Raw genomic sequence first — 10,151 nt, forward strand, 5'->3', positions numbered from 1 at the left:
ATTATACCGAACTGTCAATGCATTAAAAGTAAATATATGTAAGTCGTCGTGAACACATCTGTCCATCAGAGGGCTGATGTGCCTCCTGTCATCATTAATGGACGTCTCTTTAAAATTACCGCTCAGAGGAGAGGGGTTCTCATTTCTCTAACCGCCTGCTGCTTCCACTCCTCTCTCCTCTGATCCCCTCCTCAGACCTCCGCTCGCATCTCCTGTGGGCGGCAAGTCTCGAGGATAGGAGTCGAGGAGGGGAAATTTGAGTATTGAGAAACCTCTAAGGTAGGAGTCGAACTACCTGAAAAGAGAAAGGAAATGACAAAGCAAAGCAAAAACAGGAAATGGCAGACAACATAAGGGTTAGCAGACGCGGACTTGACAATATACTAAACAGAGAAATAATATTAACAAATCTGCCGAGACACAACAATTTTCGTATTCATTTTAATTTACGATTCTGGTTAAAGCATGTACTATTCTTATTTTGATATCAAGAGAAAATACCAAAACAAACACTGAAAAGCTGCATCTACAAACAGGCTATCATGTTTTTGTAAGAAACCCTGATATATCTTCTTCCTCTATTGTTGTCAAAAAAATATTAAATAGACCTTAATTGAGTCACACTGTTGCACCGGTTGGCGTGTTCATTCATAATCATTAACCCACACATTGTAGTTTATTTTTGAAATACTGAAAATAGCCAAAAATACTTAAAATGTGTGTTAATCCGCCAAGGAAAATAGTCCCTATAACCAATTCAGGATTTCTTCCTGTTTATGTAACGCTTGAAAAAAAAAAAAACGAAAGTTGCCATAGTTCTAAGGAGATTACTGAGCGTTGTTAGTCACTAAATATTGGCACAGACCAGAAAAGCCTTGAAGAAAACATTTGAAATATTGTTATGGCGCTTAAAATCTGCCTTTTGCATGGCAGTCTGGGATTGATGTCGCAAGACAGTGGGAAAGAAAGAAAACTAATAATGTCTGAAATGTATTAAGCAGCTTTAGTTTAGCTTTCACACGGTCATGGTTTACTGGGACACTTACATAGAAGGTATATTTAATGATAATACCTATAGGGGAGAAGGGGGTAAGTTGAGCCAGTGGGTAAATTGAACCACCCCCTGTAACCAGGCAACGCCTTATAGTTGTAATCAAGTGACCAGAAATTATGCAAGCTCGACCCATTTCTCATTGCCTGTGAAAGAGAGATACTCATTGTGGTCTGGTAAGTAAACATCTTTACAAAAAAACGTGTTTTGCTTGTCAAAGTACATTTTCTAGATGTCAGCTATATCGGCTGTCATGTCAAAAAAAAAGTATCCAGGTTTGAACACATATTGTATGTTGCTGTGTTGGCAGCGTATTAAATGTGAATCATTAAGCTAAAGATGACTCTGAATTTTAATGCTAGGCTATTTGTTCTAAAATGGTGGCTATGGGGTAAAGTGAACCATGGGCCTTGGGGTAAGTTGAGCCAGTTTTTCAATGGAGAAATTAATGAAAGTAGGCCAAGTTGATAATAAGAGCTCATTGTAGGCTACATTTAAAGTTGAATTTACCCTGTGTTTGATTGGTAAGATGCATGAAATTGTATCACCATTTGTAGGATTTCTTTTCCTTTTAACATGTTAAAAAAAACTATCAATTCAATCGAAATTTATATTAAAAATATTTGAAAAACTAAGCTTGTATGTGGTTTGTTATTTATTGTTTATAGTTACCTTTTCAGATTTGTTGTAGGTATGCCCAGGTTTGAACAGGTATGCCCAGGTTTGAATTGAACAGTGGTTCAATTTACCCCCTGACCTGGATCAACTCACCCTAATACACTGGGGCAAGTTGAACCACAAGACTTTTTTTTTTAAGAAGTAATATTTTCACTGCCCTTGATCAAATATTAATTATTATCATTGCCATTGATAGGAGACATCCTGAATTATAGGTGTGTGTTTTCATTTTTACTGTGTAATTTTTCCTTGCTTAGAGGACAGCATAACAAAAAAAATGTCTCAACTTACCCCACTCTCCCCTACCTCCTGTGCTAATGTATTAGTGTGAACATAATTGTAAGGACCTATTGTTTTTATGTGAACATTATAAGTTATTTTATACGTTTGCATAGGCTAGAAACAGGATGTGAATTTTCATTTGGACTAATTGTAAATTACATGAAGTTATGGTACAATCTGTAAATAAAAGCAGCAGTAGGCATCTTTCTTACAAACAGGTAAAAGGGCAAACATTGGCAGTTCAAAGAGCCTCATTCAGACCAACATGCGTCATTAGAAACTCATAATACCCTGCATCCTAACCAACCAGTGGCTGTTAAAGAGGATCACACACTTAATTACAATCATATGTTGTGTGGCTGCAGTGATGACCTCATGGTGTTGTCATTGGCAACAGGGTGTAACAGGAAAGGTGGAAGCAGACGTTAATAAATGATGAGTGTCACACTGATACCTACATGTCTGGACACGCCTGCTCAGCGGCACACAGGACAAAATAAAGTGTGACACATTTACTGGAGGAACTCTGTCACTGGGTTTAGTCTGAATTCAAGAATAAAGGGATGAGGAGCTCTGTAAGGTTATTAGATAATGGTCTGGAGTGACCAGTCCAAAAGTACAGCACACTACTATATGATGAGTACCCTGACTCAAAATAAAGATCAAAATATATGTACACTTATTTTTATAATCTAAAGAATGTACTGGAGATTGTATCATAACATGCAGTCATGGAGATTTCTCACATCGTATTTGCAATAACTATAGAGATGTACTGATTGTAATTTTCTTGGTTAATTCCATTTAGTCGGTTTTGTTTTTATGAATGAAACTGAATATCCTTGGGCTTTATATCGCTGTTTTGACAAAAAAAAGCATTTAAAATGTCACCTTGGACTCTAGAAAACTGTAAGGGCCACTATTTGGAAGGTTATCTTTTAATCAAATCAAACCAAGTTTTATTTATATAGCACATTTTTAAAACGATTTTTGGTCGAGCCAAAGTGCTGTACATATAATAATGATCTTACAGTAAGGACACTATACAGTAAATACAACAGCACAGTGTGTGCAGAATATCAGTATGAAAAAACGACACCCTCTGACCTTAGACCCTCACATCGTACAAGGAAAAACTTCCGGAGAAAGAAACCCACGTATTGTTTGAAGACCCAACTATTACACTTGAATATAAAACGGTACAGCAATCAAAGAATAATTGTCAGTTGCAGCTCAGCGTCTCCTGAAAAACATAACCCTCTTTTACAGCTGAACTGTTCTGCATTTACATTATATCCATTGTTTGGATTGAGTTGAAACATCAAAACAACAACTTATTCATCAGTTAATCAAGCTAATAACTAATAATAACTCATTGATAATAAAAAAAAGTTGCAGTTGTCAAAGTTGTAGACAAAGTGTGTAATTCAGCTGATAATCAGACTGAATTTCTGATTATATTTTCAAAACACATCATTATTGGCCTTGATGAGGACAGTACTTTATATCAGTATGAATGTGAAACTGTGTGTTGGTATGTGTGGGTGGATTATAATTTCTCTGTCACCTTTCATTATTTAAAAAATATTTGCTTTGTACACTTTTTCTGTTAAACAACACTGTATCCCTGTCTGTCCTCTTCATAGAGTAGTGTCATGTTGTAAGCCTCTGCATTTCACTGACACCTAGTGGTCAATATATGGTAATACAGCAAAAGAGTTGGCAAGGCAAGGCAAGGCAAGTTAAAGGTGACCTATCATGCAAAATGCACTTTTGTACGTCTTTTATACATGAATATGTGTTCCCGCTGTTCCATGGAACTCACCAAGTGTCAGAAAACACAACCCTCTCTATTTTCCTCCATACCCAAATATCTTAAAAAGGGGCTGCAACGGATCTGATACAGACTGATCCAGATTTGAACACTTCTATGACGTCACAGAAGTGGTGCTAAGGCTATTGGCCCAATCAGGAGGAGACAGCCACGGACATTGCCGTTCGAAAGCGCTGGAGACGCTGTAGTACATATGCCAGGCCTGTAGATGGTGCTGTTCTCACAGAATCAGCCCATGCAAAGACAGTGTTAAATTGAGCGAAATGAGGAATGGCTAAAATGCATTATCTGTTTGGTATTTTGAAAAATAAAAGTATAAAAATGCCTTATATAGGTATGGTCTTACACTATATTATTCAAATATAGCATGATAGGTCCACTTTAAGTTTATTTATAGACAGGGGTGCACATAAGTGGTACGCAGGTACGCATGCGCGGCAACAATCTGAAATGCGTACCGTCACTTGTGTCACAAAGCGCATTTGCGTACCGACGTACTTGTGAAGCTTTTCCAGAAGGCGGTTAGATCACCGGACGACAGAGTCGGTGTGCGTGTGCACAGACAGGGCTGCTGTTAACGTCGGTCTGTACAGCAGCACTGCGCTAAAACAGCTGATCACAACGTTCACACGCTCTGTGGTCACGAAGCTCTGCACTCCCCTGCAGTGAGCTGTGATTGATTTCCAATAGAGTCTGTATGCAGACTACAGCAAGGAGGCGGATCCTAAAGGGGGTGGATCCTATAGGGGGCGTTTCCTAAAGGGTTATGAGCCCTGCCCCCCACGTATTTCTTAAAGGTATATGACGCTCTGTTTCTCATTTATTTTAATGCTTTGAATGAATCATAAAGGAACTTTGAAAAATTATAATTATAATTAATTTGCATAAAGAATGAAGAGTATACAACCCACAGATAAGACAAATTAATTGACCTATTGACAGATCATAATGAATACAGAGTCAATTTGATAGTTTATCATAACATAGGATACATTAAACTCATAAATTGTAGGCATATCATTTTTTACTGTTTGTGCAGTAGTAGTAATTATTATTCAAATCAATCAACTACGTTTTATGGAAGATATTGCTGTATATCATTTAACAACATGAGTAGAGGTTTCTGTACACCTAAAATACTGAAGTTGAAGTTACTGTCCTGATGTGTATCATTCATTTGTTCATGTTGTGTCTGGTGGTAAGATTAATTAATTAATTAACGTATTTATTATTTTTGAAACATTACAATACACATCAAATACTAAACATGAAATGTATAGTACATATCAATACATTGTACAAAGGAAAATATATACAGTACATACAAAGAGGAAAGTCTTCATTAAACATAAACATTTTATTGGGTGTTCTAATTCAGCAACCACAAAATATGTACCCAGATTTCATTATCTCTGACTTCATCAACCAAAAGATCAATTTTGATATTTAACATGAACTCAGAAAGAAAAACACAATGTCTGCCTTATACAACTTTTGTTGGTCATCTTTGAATATCATAGATGGACAATTTTGCTATTATTAGTATAAGGTTTACACTAGGCTATATATTTAACTATGGGGTGTGTTAAGGCCCAGAATTATATTTGGCTATATCTGTGTAAATTCCACTTTGAACAGAGACAAGATAAGGGCAGAAACTTGAGTTGCCCAAGCATTGACATGAAACAAACATAATGGTCTGTCTCCTCTGTGACCAAACAAACAGCACATAGAGGAGTAGGGACAAGCTTCCATTTGTACAGGTTTTACATATTTGGAAGAATGTCATGTAATATTTGAAAATTGAATTCTGGCAATTGACCCTCTGGAGAAATTGTTTGTAGCTGCCATACATTTTTTGACTTGCTGTTTGTCAACCACAGCTTCCCAGTACGTCTGCATGTATGATGTCTGCTTATATTGTTTTACAATTACATCCTGTCAGAAACATGTGTACATTATCAATGTAATCTTATTCAAAGGAAGAATCAGAGCATAATAAATGAAGCGGTAATACACTAATACTTGCTATGCACCCAATGTCTGATGCATTATGAACATTCTTATAATGTATTATAATCAGCTTATAACACTGTATAATTATAGTTATAAGAACTCATTAATGCTCATAAATGAACTAGTTGATGTGGGATTCAACAATAGTAGGACTCAAGTGTCTCCATTCTCTTATGTAGGGTGTGAGCTTGCTTTACTGAACAGGACTATGAAGCACAGCTTCCCAGTATGTCTGTATGTACAGTATGATGTCTGCTTGTATATTGTTTTACAATTACATCCTGTCAGAGCCATGTGTACATTGTCAATGTAATCTTTGGGTTTTGCTTCTATTATTTCGAAGCAGGAGCCATTTTTTAGGGATTGCCTTTCTAATAATGAATAATTCACTTACACAATTCCTTTTATCCTGAAGCTTATGGCATATCTTTAATGCAAATTATACCTGAGTCAATCCAATGTTGATACATTAATGAATTTCCTCTAAGATCCGTTATATACTTAGATCCCCAAATGGTCTGGTTTCCAACCTCATCTCCTGTATGGCTCCTTTAGTGTTCCACCCCCTGCTTTCTGCCAGCTAGCCCATCTTTGAATGACACATTGATAGAAAGAAGGAATCCCTGTTAAAATCAAGGTCTTTTCCGAATCAATTGAGAAATAGTTTAGGCAATAGCTTCCAGTCCCCTGATGTTGGGTGATCCATAATACGCTTCAACCAACCATAATGAAGTGCTTCTCTGTGAGATAAAAATATATAGCATTTTAAACCCTGTCTCATAATCTCCAGTGATAACTGATCTTTTTCAATTGTATGCCTCTTTCCAGACCAAATAGTCTAGGGGTAAGATGAATAACTTGGCTTTGGATAAGTTGAGCCTATAAATAAGGGAAAATACTGTACCGTACACCACATGGCTTTAATAAATACATATTGTTTATGAGGAGAGAAAAGCTGTGTTTTTCATCAATGCATATATGGAAAGGAAGTTACATCAACACACATAAGATAATTGCATAACACAAATTCCCCTTAAACCTTCATCTTATTCAAAGGAAGAATTAGAGCATAATAAATGAAGCGGTAATACTGGCTATGCATCATACTTATAATGTATTATAATCAGCTTATAACACTATAATTATTGTTGTAGGAACTAATTGATGCTTATAAATGAAGCAGTTGATGTGGGATTCAGCAATAATAGGATTCAAGTGTCTCCATGCTCTTGTTCTGAAAACGTATGTAGGATTTAGAAGGCCTTTTTAGAATCGGCTATACAGTTATACAGAAGGACCAGAGTTTGCTCTGAATAGGAAGTGTTTTAAGGAAGATTTCAGAACCCATGGTGTAGGACTAAAACACATACACGCATATTACAATCACTCACTTAGACTGGCCTCCAATGTGTTAAAACAAGAGACACAGATCAGTGTTCCTTATGGGGTTAATTAGGGTTAGGCTTGGGGCTAGGGGTAAAGATAGTTTTGAGGGAACATAGGGCTGACTGTAGGTACGCTCCCGTGTATGACAGTGCAAAATGTTTGCCTATTCTTTGACTCCTGTTGTCTGTTATTCTGTGTTAAAGTAGTAATAGTCTGTCCTTTAGCACAGTTACATATCTGCCCGGTACAAATGTTTAAGTGAACAGCTTGACCTGTATCTGTTTTGTGTACTTGTCTAGGCGGATGATGTGTCCCTTCAAAATGTGGCAGACAAGACAGTTTCCTGAATCTTACATCAATGATTGCTATTAAAAATAATTGCTATCTGAAACATTAAAATACAAGGTTATTTAATTTTCAACAGTGTAATAGAATCAGACCATACGATTTTCATCAGCATCCTGGGCTGTACAAAGAGCAGTTAGCACTGTTGAAAAAAGGACAAATATATGAGAGAAGTATAAAAGTTTATTTTGTATAACATGTAAAGCCTAGAAACACAATATTTGTATGCACAAATTACTCAAGTATAAAGACATCAGCCCATTGTGTCCGATAACAGCGGAAGGAGAGAGCTGGTTAGGAAGGCGTAACTCCTTTTCCCCGCAGCGTTCCATAACTTAAAGAGCAACTTGCAGGTTAGAGACACCAGTGAATAAATGTGTAGGAAAATGATTAATACACTAGATTTTCCAACAAACATACAGAAATATACACTACAGTGACATCTGGCGTCGTTTTAGTAAGACATTTTCACTTCTGCATAAAAAAGCCTCCGCACGTGACCTCCCGCGTGTGACGTAACATGGGGGAAACAAGGGGGAGAGCGGCCGGTCTAATGTATGAATAAACATGGATCAGAATGCTAGTTTTGACACAGAAGAGGTTGAAAATATATATTCGAATGCATATGATTATAATTATGAGCCTGCTAGGCATCCAAGAGACCAGGAGCAGCCAAGGATTAGAAAAAATAACGGCCATCGGAGAGAAATGGAGCTTTGGTGTGTGGAGAACCAGTGGAGAACAGAGCAGCTGTCTTGGTGAGTGACCGGCGTTAGCATGTTAGCTAACGTCAGTCACATCACAACATTGTAAAGTTAGCAATCATATATCAGGCTATAACTAAAGTAGTATTGATAATATAGTAACGTTACTGGCAGGACTGTTGATACTGATCCATAACAGAAACTAATGCACAAACTTGACCCACTCTACCATGCTGCACTGCGTTATATATCAAATGCACCCTATAGGACTCATCATTGCACACTGTATAGCCTAACTGGATGGTCCTCACTCACTATGCGTAGGATGCAGCATTGGTTTTTATTAATGTATAAAGCCATTTTAGGAAATCTTCCACTCTACATATGTGCCAGATTTGCTCCAGTTTGTGACTTTTACAACCTCAGATCCAGTGCCTTGATACGGTTCCAGGTTCCTGCTGTGCGGACTGAGGCTGGAAAAAGGAGTCTCTTTTATTATGGTCCTTGGTCTTGGAATGACCTTCAATCACGCCTCAAACTGACGGCACTTGTTTCTATAGCCTGTTTTAAATTGAAGTTGTCAGAAGTCCTTACCACCAGCTGCTCTTGCAGTAATAAGTAGTGCCTTTCTTACTGTCCTAATGTGCACAATGTAGTAACTGCTTTTTTTCGTCTTTTGTTTTCTTAGTTATGTTCTCTGTATTTTATATGTTTGTGTTATGTGTTATGTGTAACGTTGCTGCCTTCTTGGCCAGGTCAGCATTGTAAATGAGATTTTATCTCAATGCTTTTTATCTGGTTAAATAAAGGTTAAATAAATAATAAAGTATCAGCCGTATCTCGCGTTACCTAATGCAACTCCACACTACGGTGCTGTGAACCGGAGGGGAGACGCGAGATACGGCTGATACTTGACGATCTGGCGGAGAAAGGTTGTGGAGCCTCCGTTGATATGCCGTTGTAAATGGCTTGATGGAAAGCAAGTGAGTAGTCGGGGAGGGTGCACAGCTGATTGCAGCAGGTGAGTGGAGGTTGAGCCGGGAGCCAGGAGTGACAGCCACCACGCCCACACAAACAACACAGACAGGGGGAAACAAACAAACAAACACAAAGGAGACAGCTGGAGCAGTACAGCGACCACAGCGTTACTTAATGCAACTCCACACTATGTCTTACGGTGCCGTGTACCGGGGGAGAGAGAGAGCAGCGAAGGTGGGGAGAGAGATGTAATACGGTTTCTTGATAAAGCTGTGCAGACGGAATATGTGCTGCAGGGAGGTGGATGCACAACGCACCCAGGAACGAACGCTAGCTCCGGTCCTTTTCCCGTGAGGGAAACTGTGGACTCAATGCCCTGACAGGCTTGAGTTTGTGCAACCTGCACAAACACAAGCTCACCATGATTACAAATGGTGAAATGCAATGTAAAATTAAAGAAAAAATACCAGCTCACTAAATCACAACCGCTCAAACCAACTACAAACTACTACCGCGGATTGGGCAGAGAACGAGTCCGAGAAAGTTAACTCCCCCATGTGACGTAATATGACGCGTTTGACGTATGACGTTAAAAAAAGCAGTTTTTAGTAGCAGAGCTCAAAACGGCTCATTTTCCTCTGAATTCCTGCCCTTATGTCTTGTAAAACATATCAAATCCTGCATTAACATTTTTAATTGTAATTTTCAGTCAAGGTTAAGCATAAATGTAGTAAAAAAAAAAAACCTGCAACTTGCTCTTTAAGCATTTGTCTGTTTATAGGAAAACATATGCAGTACTGTGCAGTTGTGGAGGATGCATTGACTTAAACATAAGTATGATTAAAACGAGCTACGCCATTAACCTCTCGACAACAAA

This window comes from Notothenia rossii (genome assembly GCF_949606895.1).
Source record: "Notothenia rossii genome assembly, chromosome: 11".
Lineage (NCBI taxonomy): Eukaryota > Metazoa > Chordata > Actinopteri > Perciformes > Nototheniidae > Notothenia > Notothenia rossii.